Source organism: Adelges cooleyi, unplaced genomic scaffold (assembly GCF_023614345.1).
Source record: "Adelges cooleyi isolate 19-005CV unplaced genomic scaffold, UGA_ACOO_1.1 ACOO_flye_CR_arks_rails_tigmint_CR_PRNA_307, whole genome shotgun sequence".
Taxonomy (NCBI): domain Eukaryota; kingdom Metazoa; phylum Arthropoda; class Insecta; order Hemiptera; family Adelgidae; genus Adelges; species Adelges cooleyi.
This window is the reverse complement of record NW_026095978.1, coordinates 1753966-1765397: the sequence shown is the minus strand read 5'-3', so window position 1 is coordinate 1765397 and position 11432 is coordinate 1753966. Positions and strand designations below refer to the sequence as shown.

Sequence of the window (11432 nt, the reverse complement as noted above, 5' to 3'; positions counted from 1 at the left end):
GAAATTCTGATCCAAAATCCGATTGAATAAATTTAGGCTGATGAGTTTTTAATATTTTCATCATCGCATCTTTTATAGTAATTGCTGATTTATTTTTTAAAGGTTCTAACCATACGTATTTAGGAAACGTATCAATAACAACTAAAATATATTTGAAACCACTATTTTTCCTCGAATGCGCCTGCATATCCATTAAATCAATTTGCCAAAGTTCATCCATGAACCTTGTAATAACTTTACGTCTTGGAAATATTTTTCTAGCTGGTCTATGTAATTCGTTGGCTATATCTCTTAAAGAAGTCATAATAGATTAATATGTAAACTAGTTGAAATCATTTTTTTTCTATCACCTTAATTTTTATTACATTATTTTACAGTTCATAATGATTTGCATTAATGACAGAAAATTTATAGAACAAACAATTTATAATTACAACTTGGAAAATATGTCATGTTGTGATTATTATGTTCCTTGGATTCCGGACCATTTAAAACATAAAGAGAAAATCGAGCTGATTAAAGAATATTTTAAGGAGTTGAAGATAGAAGATAAGGATGATGTTGAAGAAGATGAACAAATTGATTATTGGTAATATAAAAAAATGTAAAACATCTTCTATTTTTAAACCATATATTAAAATATTATAGGTATAGAAAAGATTTATTGGATCAGAAAGAGGATGAAGAAGAAGAAGAAGAAGAAAAATTAAGCTGGGAAGAAATCGATGAATGGGTAGATGCAATAATTCAGAAATATGATTTGTTAATAATTAATTCAAAAAATATACCATATATTTTTTTTAATTCGAATTTAAATTCACTCAAAAAATACTTTTAAGAAAACAGTACAAATAATTGTATAGAGAAGATCTGAGGAGTGGTTTGTTGATGGCACATTTAGTATAAGTCCAAACCTTTTTAAACGAGTTTTTGTCATCTTGGGATGTCGTAATGGTGGTGTCCACCCGTGCATGTACGCACTACTATCTAATAAGGAGCAGGGTACATCCATAACACTTTTAAGAGAGTTGAAGCGTTTGGTTCCGGGCATCGATGCAGGTAGCATTTCAGTGGATTTTGAAATTGCTATCCATAACGCATTCAGAAATGAATTTCAAAATGTAGAAATCCGTGGCTGTTTTTTTCATTTATTAAAAAAATTGAAAAAACAAATTGGAACTGCATAATTAATGGCGTATGTTAAAATAATATGTTTATAAACTTGCATATCTAATATTGATTATCCTTTAGAGATTATAGAAATAATGTCGACTTCGCAATGTATGCACGGATGGTGACAGCATTGGCATTTGTTCCACCAGATGAAGTAGCTACTCGCTTTGAAGAGTTGAGTGTTGTGTTGGACGGAGTGTGCCCCGCACTCCAGCTCATTTTTGATTGGTTGGAGATGTATTATATCGGTGTATTCAGGCGAGAAGGAGTCAGGAGATCACCAATTTTTCCAATTCCAACTTGGAATCTCTATAATAGAGTTTTAGCTCATCAAATGGTGAGTGGTAAAATACTTTACCAATTATTGTTTAGTATGAACTGCTGTATTTCTTCCTGTCGGTTTTACTTTCCATTCCAATTAATCTGGTCCTGTTTCTTGAATGGCATCCTATCCCTGATAGGGAATCAGTCAGGGAACCTTCTTTGTAAAAAACAGCAATGAATATACCTAGGCTGCCTCATCTGTTTCCAACGTTATCTTCTTAAGCAGTCATCTCTTCTTCTTCTTTATCTTTGCTTTACACTCCCAACTACATGGGGTCGGCCCTAAGTCATTTGAAAATTTAAATAATTAAATTCCAGCCTCATATAAATTTTTATCGATTTCTTACCTTTTTTTTAGAAAACTAATAACATTTCGGAAGCTGCTCACCGAAGGCTCCAGGCGCAGCTGTGCATGACCAACCCGACAACTTGGAAGCTTATAATCGAGCTCAAAAAAGTCCAGACAGAACGTGACGTGTATTATGAATTCTTGGTAGCAGGCAACGAACCACATCCGACCAAGAAAAAATACGTTGATGCTAGCAACTGAAAAATAGACAAAACAGAACCAACTTCCTCTATTCTAATGAAATATTTAGTCGAAAGCGATAAAGGCGACTCAAAATGATCCAATTGATTTGTTTTTTAATGGTCTAGCCGCTACTGTTGAAACGTTTTCACCTGAATATCAACATTTAGCTAAATCCAAACTTTTCACTGTAATATCCGAACTAGAATGGCAACAGTTAAAAATTAAAAACTCAAAATTACAAGTTCCGGACAATTCTTCAACACCATAACACAAAACAAATATACCTACAATAACAATACTTCAAACCAAAGTTACTCAACTATATGTTATGCCGCAAAAAAATGTGCTTCAGCCAATAATTACATCTGATAAATCGGCATCGAGTCCGGATGATTCAATATTGTATTGCCCAACTCCAACACCATCGCCAAACACTCAAAGGACATCTACACAACTCTATTATGAAAAATTCGTTCCAGAATATAATTAAATAAAAACTGTTTTATTAATAAACATACATTTTGTTTAAATATTAATTTTTATAAAAATTATAATTAAGTACTAAATATTGTTAAAATAATAAATGTCTAATATTAATTTTATTACTTAACTTAAGCAGACCATAAGTTTTTCTTTAGTACTAATTGCTTCTCTAAATGTAGTGTTTTGCCTTTGAATTTTAGTTTCGATTTTCGATAAAAGCAACATAATATGGTCAAAAATCAGTAAAGAATTGAACACAAAAGTGTAACTTAAATAATAATACGTAGTATAAATACTAATTTTATTTTTTTCATTATTCAATTTCAATATTTTTCATTGAATACTAACACCATTCAAAAGTCAAAATGTATTCAAAATTATAATTTATAAACTTACGTATTTACAATGAAAAAAATGTATAGAATATATTTTTTACAATATATTTAAAAAAAATAATTAATATTATTAATATATTTAATAAAATAACAAACTTGTCACTTTGCCATGGTAATGAACCACAATTAGAATTTAAAAAAGTTTTGTATGTTTCACGTACATGAAATGCAGAATTATGGGCATTTCCTTGTTGCTTTGGCAGATTTGTCCAGTTAGGTTCTCTTTCGACAGGGTCTAAATTTTGAGCCATTAATACATTATCCTTGATATAGTTATGTAAAATGTTAGATATATGTTAAAATATATGTTATATATGTTTAACATGTTATGGGTACATATGAGTTCCAACTACTGGCAAATTTTCAAACCAAAAGTTTTAAAATTACGGCTAAAAACCCTGAAAAACAAAAAAACCTGTACCCCCTAGGGGGGGTGGGAAATGGGTATAGTTTAAATTTAACACAATTGACGTGTGCAGGCATACCAAATAATTATTTCTTAAACATTTCAACTCGATCCGACTCTTTTTCTCGAAATTATAGCCAGTAAAAGTTCTAACTTAAAAACTCGTACGTTTTTTTTTTGTTTTCAACTTTCGTCTGTGAAGAAAAAAACTTTTTCAACTTTTACCCCCCCAAAGTACAAACTAGATAAAATTTGTGATTTATAGAGTTGCTATTCGAAGGAATTGGTCTAGTATTAAAAAAGTTACAGTGTATACAGCTAAAAAAAAGCCCACATCAGAGTAAAATCAATACCTTCTCGCTTTACATCGAAGCTAAAACGGTAAATGATAAGTACTACGAATTTATTGTAAAATATTCTTACTTGACTGTAATTATAGTAATGTTGCTGCTGGTATAATGTATCAGTCAATAGTCATTATTCATTATAGGGTAATGACACCAGTGAATGACAGAAAAAATGTCTGATAAGAGAACACATTTTTAAATACCAATCAGATAAGAATTTTTACTGTTCACTTTACATTAAACTGTCGTACAACTTCTGTACTTCAATAGAACTCTAAAATCGGAGTTGTTTTCATTCATTTTAATAGCAAAAATAATTGTTCAATTAGTTTTCTTATAGACCTATAGTACGGCCAACGAAAAGTGAGCCGCGATCGTCACGCAACTAGTGGCCGTTTTTTCCTTATTCAGGGGTTCGAAATCCGAGAGCGGTAGAACAGGTGGCGCGCTTTTTTAAAATTGACAGTTGTTTAGCACAATATATAATAATATATAGTTTGTTTTATACACGCAAGTTTGAGTATCTATTTTATTTTTATTTTAACTTTGAAATTAAAATATGACATACATATTTAACTAAGTTTTTAAAATAAGAATAATTTGCTGAAAATGTTGATTGGTCGATAACTTTTAGATTGTTATTCTTATTTAAAAAAAATTGTATTTTTAAATTTCAAAATTTAATTGAACTTTGGAATTTAAAAAGATTAAAGATAAAAAATGTAATATTGTCTGCCTTTGTAAAATAATATAAATACCAGCAAAAAAAAAAGCAGAATGGTAATTATTATTTATTATTCAACGATATGTAAAAAGTGGACTGTAAACGATAGTTTTTATAGGATGGTAATAACTTTTTATTTTGTTACTTGGTACTTATGGTACGGACGGCGTTCACTTCGATACTACTCTAAAAATAAATATGTACAAAGCTGTGAAGCCTCACAGCGATAAGCAACACCCGGTTATAATCTGGTTGTACGAATAGAACATAATATTTATATGTACAATACTCAATATAGCGAAAAGTTCACAATGCTGACCTTGATTATGCGTTGATTGTACGTACTCTTATCATTTTCAAATTTGTTTTATAACGCCTTTTTTGTATTACTGTTGCGCCCTTTTTTAATTTTAAATTTGAGTTATAGTGTTTTTTTTTTATATATTTAAAAATGGCTTCTTACCAAGACATCCATTCACAGACTAAGAAGGTAATCTTTAGTGTACATTCACATTTAAAAATTTTAGCTGGTGACAAAAATAAACCAGAGCTATCAAACTTTTTCCGGCAAACACGCGAAGTAACTGCTGAAATGTGTGGGGTGAGTCTTGCGTGTGTAAAACGGGTGCAGAGGGCAAAAAAACTTCCCAAAGAGAGAGAGAGCTTGGTCCTAGACCGTCCAGTGCCATTTCTTTTAAGTCACCAAGAAAATCATATAGTCGTGGAAAGTATGCAATTGGTCTTGATGATTTCGACAACGAGGTAGTTCGAAGAACGGTCCATAGTTTCTATGATAATGGCGAATTCCCAACAAGCGCTAAAATACTATCTGCTATGCGTGATAAAATTAATTGTTCCTGGTCGAAATCGTCAGTAAAAACGCTTTAAAAAAATTAAATTTTAAGTACAAAAAATGCAATGACGGGCGCAAATTTCTAATGGAACGTCATGATATCGTTTTAGCACGGGTAAAATTTTTACGGAAAATGAACGAGTTTCGCCGTAATAATGACACCAGACCAGTGGTTTACCTAGATGAGACCTGGGTAAATCAAAACCATACGAGGGTGCAAATATGGCAAAATTCCGAAAATACCGAGGGTTTAAAAGTGCCTATAGGAAAGGGCCATCGTCTTATTATTTGTCACGCCGGGTCGCCTTCGTTTGGTTTTGTTAAAGACTCGAAATTGGTATTTCGATGTAAATCCGGTAGAAAGGAAGATTACCATTCTCAAATTAATGCAATAATATTTGAGAAGTGGTTTAAAGTTATGCTAGGTCATTTGGAAGAGCCTTGTATAATAGTAATGGACAACGCGTCGTATCACTCGGTTTTAATGGAAGACTACCCTAAATCATATTCTAGTAAGGCAGAGTTACAAGCGTGGTTAAAAAAAATCTATAGCTTTTTCTCCTCTAGATAGAGTAATAGAATTACGAGAAAAGGTTAGGTTGGCTTTACCGAAGCAAAAAAAGTACAAACTTGATGAGCTTGCTCTCCAAATGGGGCATGAAGTGGTAAGGCTTCCGCCTTACCATTGTCAGTACAACCCTATAGAGTTGATTTGGGCGCAAGTGAAGGGGCAAGTTGCTGCTAAAAACAACAGCTTTAAGATGGCGGACGTTGAAATGTTAGTTAACAATGCTTTGAACGAGGTGACGGTGAATGATTGGGCGAAATGCGGTGAACACTGTGTTAAATTGCAAGAAGGCGATTTCTTAAAAGAGGGGCTACGTGATGATATTTTAGAACCCATAATCATTACAATAAATCCCCACGAAAGTAGTTCTAGTGATGAAGATGATGAGGGTGATGAAATTTTTTAGAAATAAAATAATATTTATATCGGTATTAAAACGAAACATCATATTTTTTTATCAATTTAATTAGATTTATTTTTATACATTTTATATATATTTTTTTTAGTTATAGGAATAATTTGTGTTTAATTATTAAGATGATTAAGTAAAATTAGTTAATCAATTATAATCAGTTAATTAACCATCAATTATTTTAATATAAAAAATAATAATTTAAAATAGATGTTTTCAAATTATTTTACGCGGGAAATAGGCGGAGAAACCCTAGCAAAAAACGGCCACTAGTTGCGTGACGATCGCGGCTCACTTTTCGTTGGCCGTACTATAGTGTAAAAACACAATTTTCTAGTGTATGACACTAAGAAAACCCAGTAAATAACACTTTTTTTAAAAATATTTTTTATCAATTAAATGCCAATAAAATCGTCTCCGGCGACGGATTGACGACCCGTCCCGGAAGCGAATTCGTCAAGAAACCATCTTATAATGGCAGCGTTGGGCCTTCATGGCCCGTTAAGCTACATGATGATGATGAAATGCCAATAAAATAAAGAAATATGTCACTTCTTTTATATTGCACATACATAAATAAACTTAAATATTACATAAATTTGTAAATTCCTACTAAGTGAACAACATTTTAATAATAAAATTAATATTTTAAACAAATAGTATAATAAATTTATTTCCCAAGTACGAATATGGCAAACTGTTCTAAATGTAATGAAAACATTATAAAGGAAGATGAAATTAGCTGTACTCAATGTGATAAAGATTATCACTATTACTGTGATGGTTTCAACGAAACATCTTACAAAAAACTATCGAAAAACACAAAAAGTAAGTGGGTTTGCAATTTATGTAAAAAAAGCCGGGATCCTACCAATAAGTCTGGTAAAAATGCAAATGCAGATAACTCTGTCCAAGATCTCACCATCTCCGTAAATTTGTTCCAAAAACAAAGCAGTCTTCTTAACATTCTCAAACTCAATTAATTCAACTCCAGATATTAAGAACCTAGTAGCCCATACCACAAATTGCCAATTTACAACTCATTGTAATTGTTCACTAATAAAAAGAGAATCATCCACTAAATATTTAGGGGTATTATTTGACCAACATTTACGTTGGAATTTCCACATCTCTCATTTAGCTCTAAAATTACGTAAATTATATACCTTTTACAATATGGCTAAACAATTTTTAAATATACATTGGCTAAAAAATACTTATTATGCACTCACTCAGTCTCTAATAGATAACTATACTATTTATACAATTTCTTATGTTATATTTGAATTATATTTTAATGTTTATATTATAATATGTTGACTCTCGCCTATCGTCACAAGGTTTACCTTAGTGATATGTATACATTCTAAACCTATGATTTCATATTTATTACAAAATCATAGAGTAAAATGTTAAGGTCTTTTTCGTTTTTTGTTGTTCCTGAAAAATTTCAAAATGTGATTATGGCTGGTTTTGAAACTATACGCCTCATATATTACTCTCCATGGACATTGTTTGGTATAATATTTATATATAAAAATTGAGGCTAATTATCTTATAAGACACGCCACGTTACCGGTGAGTTCGGACCACCTGAAATACCTGCTGCAGGCTTCTGCCTCGTTCAGCATGTACGCCAACGACAAAGCACAACAAGAAGAGGCACCCGGCCCAGGTTTTAACCTTGACGACCACATATAAATAAATACCGCTATTTGGATTTATATTTTTGTTTTGATAACATTGCTATTCATTCTCAACTACAATAACAACCGTTGATTTCAACGTCATTCTCGTCGGCGTCAATTCTCTATTTTCTTGTTTACACACTACGGTGTTCTTGAATGTAAGACATTTGAAAACCGATGGAAGATAAAATATACGCCAACACGAAAATGGGACCTCCCGGAGCGGCCAAGTTCGACCAGTGGGCCGATTGCCCGCTGAAATCGTACACAACCCAGCAGCACAAAAACGTGAAAAGCCGTTATGCTGAGCCAAAAGCCGGTACGATACAAAGTCGGGCCTATCACAAAATCGGTGCCGACGACGTGAAATTCGACGAGAGCAACGTAGTCGTACTGGACAAGAACGATCCCCAGCGAAGCATTGTGCTCAAGTACGGCGTGCCCACTCTGAAGACGGCAATGGCCAAGCTGACGTTGCACTACGATCTCAGGAGCGCGCGTCGCAAGCTGCTGCCCATTCAGGGGTACATGTACTTGGAAATGGTCGAAGACGGACAGTATTTCGCCGCGTCGGTGTTGGAACATCTGATGGTCATCGACACCCAAAGAACGACCGACGCGCGTTTGGCACCGGCTTTGCGGTCCAACGACAATATGCTGATCTACTTGGGCGACCGGTTGAAGGAGGTCGACCATCCGGAAAGCGATAAGTCGCAGAAAGTGCTGGCTCTCCTCCGGTTAGCGGTGAAGTTGGCCGGCCAGTCGACGGATTGGCGGTGGATAGCCGAACATTGTCTGTTGATAGCGTCGACGTTTGCAAACGGCACGGGCGAACCGTTGGATGCTTACGTGCTGTTCGTCACCGGTTGGTTTTTTATGAAAACCGTGGATGAACCGTGGTTGGACGCGGCGCGTTACTTCAACCGTTCGCGCAACTTGGCCTGGAACAAAGACTGGCACTTGCCCGAGGAAATCCGGCAAATTTTCGACGAAGACGACGTCGACCCCGAGATTGCCGACGGTCCTCTATGGGCGGCAGCGTGCTACAACGAGTACAGTACGTTGATGGCTCTGACCTCGTTCCTGACGCCGACCGGAGTTTTGCGAGCCGTCGAAACGGCTCTGCAGCTGGTCACGATCAGCGGCCCGCAAAGTCACCGGTATCCGATCGCTTTCGAGCTAGGCAAATGTTACCACGCGATCGGTATGTCGGTCAAAGCGACGGAGACGTTGCTAGATTGTGCGGCCGCCTGCAAGGGGGGCGTATACAAGTCAGACCCAGACTTGGATCTGAGAGCGCTGCTCGAAGCCGGTAAGATATTCCACCAGACTGGCCGGCAACAAGAGGCGTACGAGCTGCTGGAATCGCTGGTCGAAAAGTCCAGGATCAGACGGAACGCGGCAATACTCGTGGCGGCCATAGTGGAAATCGGTAGGGTGTCGATCAAGATGGGCCAGGAAGACAAGGCGTTTTTCAATCTGTCCCTGGCGCACGCCCTCCTGGCCAAAGGCATAGGCCGGCAACAGTTCGACGCCGACGACATGTTGGCCATCGACATGCACGCGGCCGCTTGTCGCGCCAATTCATTTTTGACGGCCAATTTCCATACTGTCCGCGACAACCACTTCAACTTGTCCGAGATGTTTGGTTGGTGGAAAGGCAAACGGCCATTGATCGTGTGGCATGAAGGTGGGATGACGATCAACACGGAAAACGTGGACGACAACGTGGTGGCGGCCACCGCAAATCAAATCGAACAATTCCTGAACGGCGACGACGACGACGGCGGTTCGAAACCGGAAGAAAAATCTGTCGCAGAACAGCAAACGGTCACCACCGTGGAGTTAGATGACGAACGGATCCCGTCGGTCGTCAAAGCCAAGCCGAAACGCATTAGGATCATGTCAGATTAATGTAGATAAAAAAATCCAAAACAGCAAAAATTCGATTATTTGCTATGGTTTTGTACTACATTACCGTTGATTCTATGTGCTATAGAAAACAAAAAACCATAACAAATCAACCATATAGACCACTATCAACCACTATACAAAATCTTCTATTTTTTTTCTATTCTTATTTTCTCTTTTAGTCTACCCTGTTCTATCCATCCTATCCTCTTCTCTTGAGCGGCTACATAGCCGGCATATTTACGGGTGGCAACAATATCCCATCAATTACGGGATTGTAGCCCCTCAACAACACCAGAACAAATAGATTTTGCTAAAGGTTCTAACTTACTTACTAGTTACTGATAATATTTTTTATAATTCTAAATTTATAATAAAATAAGTTAATTATCTTTTTTAAAATATTAAACTTAACTATGCATCTAACGATTTTAGATTAAATCCACATAATTGAATAATGGGATTTTCACAGTTTGCTTCGTAGTAGCTAAAATTTGCGTAAATACAAAATATAATATTTTAAGTCATTTTAGTGTACGGCTATTAGATTTTGTTTGTCGTCCGTTGAAAATAAGTAATAACTATGGATGTGGACTATTATGTCCGTTGATTTAAAAATAGGATTCCGTAACGTATCGAAATATAACGTTATAAAATCAGTTATTTCGTTCACCAAAATAAAGTTACCAGAACATAACATAATATTAGTACATGTTTGGTGAATGTTAGAATGAATAACGTTTTACATTTTTTTTACCCCGAGAACGTTATACCGAATAACGATTTTAGTTTATTTGTTCTGAGATCGTTATAACGAAAAATGATTTAAATTGATTTGCTCCGAGAACGTTATACCGAATAACGTTATAATTTGTATTACCCCAGGAATGTTGAAACAAATTTTGCCAAGTTAGGTTAGGTTAGCAAAAATAGTGATCCAAAACTGGTTATCGACCAATCAACATTTTTAGTACATTATTCTTTATCACTAATTTTGCTTCTAGGGGTAAAAAAAATTATAAAGTTTTTCGTTATAACGTTCTCCGGGTAAAAAAAAAAATTATAACGTTATTCCTAGTTTTTCAAAGTAGGTAGCTCCATTGGGTGCCCCCCTACTGCATGTTATTCAAGCTATATTATAAATTTTCTTTTTTTACTGTTTACCCATTTACTGTTGTGCATATATTTTGTATAGATGTAAATTTAATATAATAAAGACATTTCAAAAAATTGTTTAAAAAAAATTAAAAATTTCTAGTTTACGTTCATGAACATAATTTTGAACTGAACAAATAAATAACGGTTAACGGAACCCTTTTTTTTTTCAAGTCAGAATTGTAGACAGCCCCGGGACTTAACCATAAGGCATTACTACAGGGCCGCCCACATCGTTTATTGTGGAAAATTACAACATAAAATACAATACAACATGCAAAATATAAATTATAAGAAAACACAATTCATATTATATATAAAATAAATATGCTTTCATCTCGTCTGGGACTTCTGCCCCGCGTCACAGACGCAGACGAGCTTTACCACCCGTCGTTGTCTGTATGGTCGTCGTCAGCTTCATGGTAGGGCTACTGTTGATGCTACCTTCCAGCCTTGGCCTT

At 35.1% G+C, this 11432-nt stretch overlaps 1 pseudogene; it reads left to right on the top strand.

Moving 5' to 3' along the window:
* The first annotated feature begins 446 nt into the window (after positions 1-446).
* Positions 447-2500, top strand: LOC126839750 (uncharacterized; annotated as a pseudogene).
* Positions 2501-11432: the final 8932 nt, after the last annotated feature.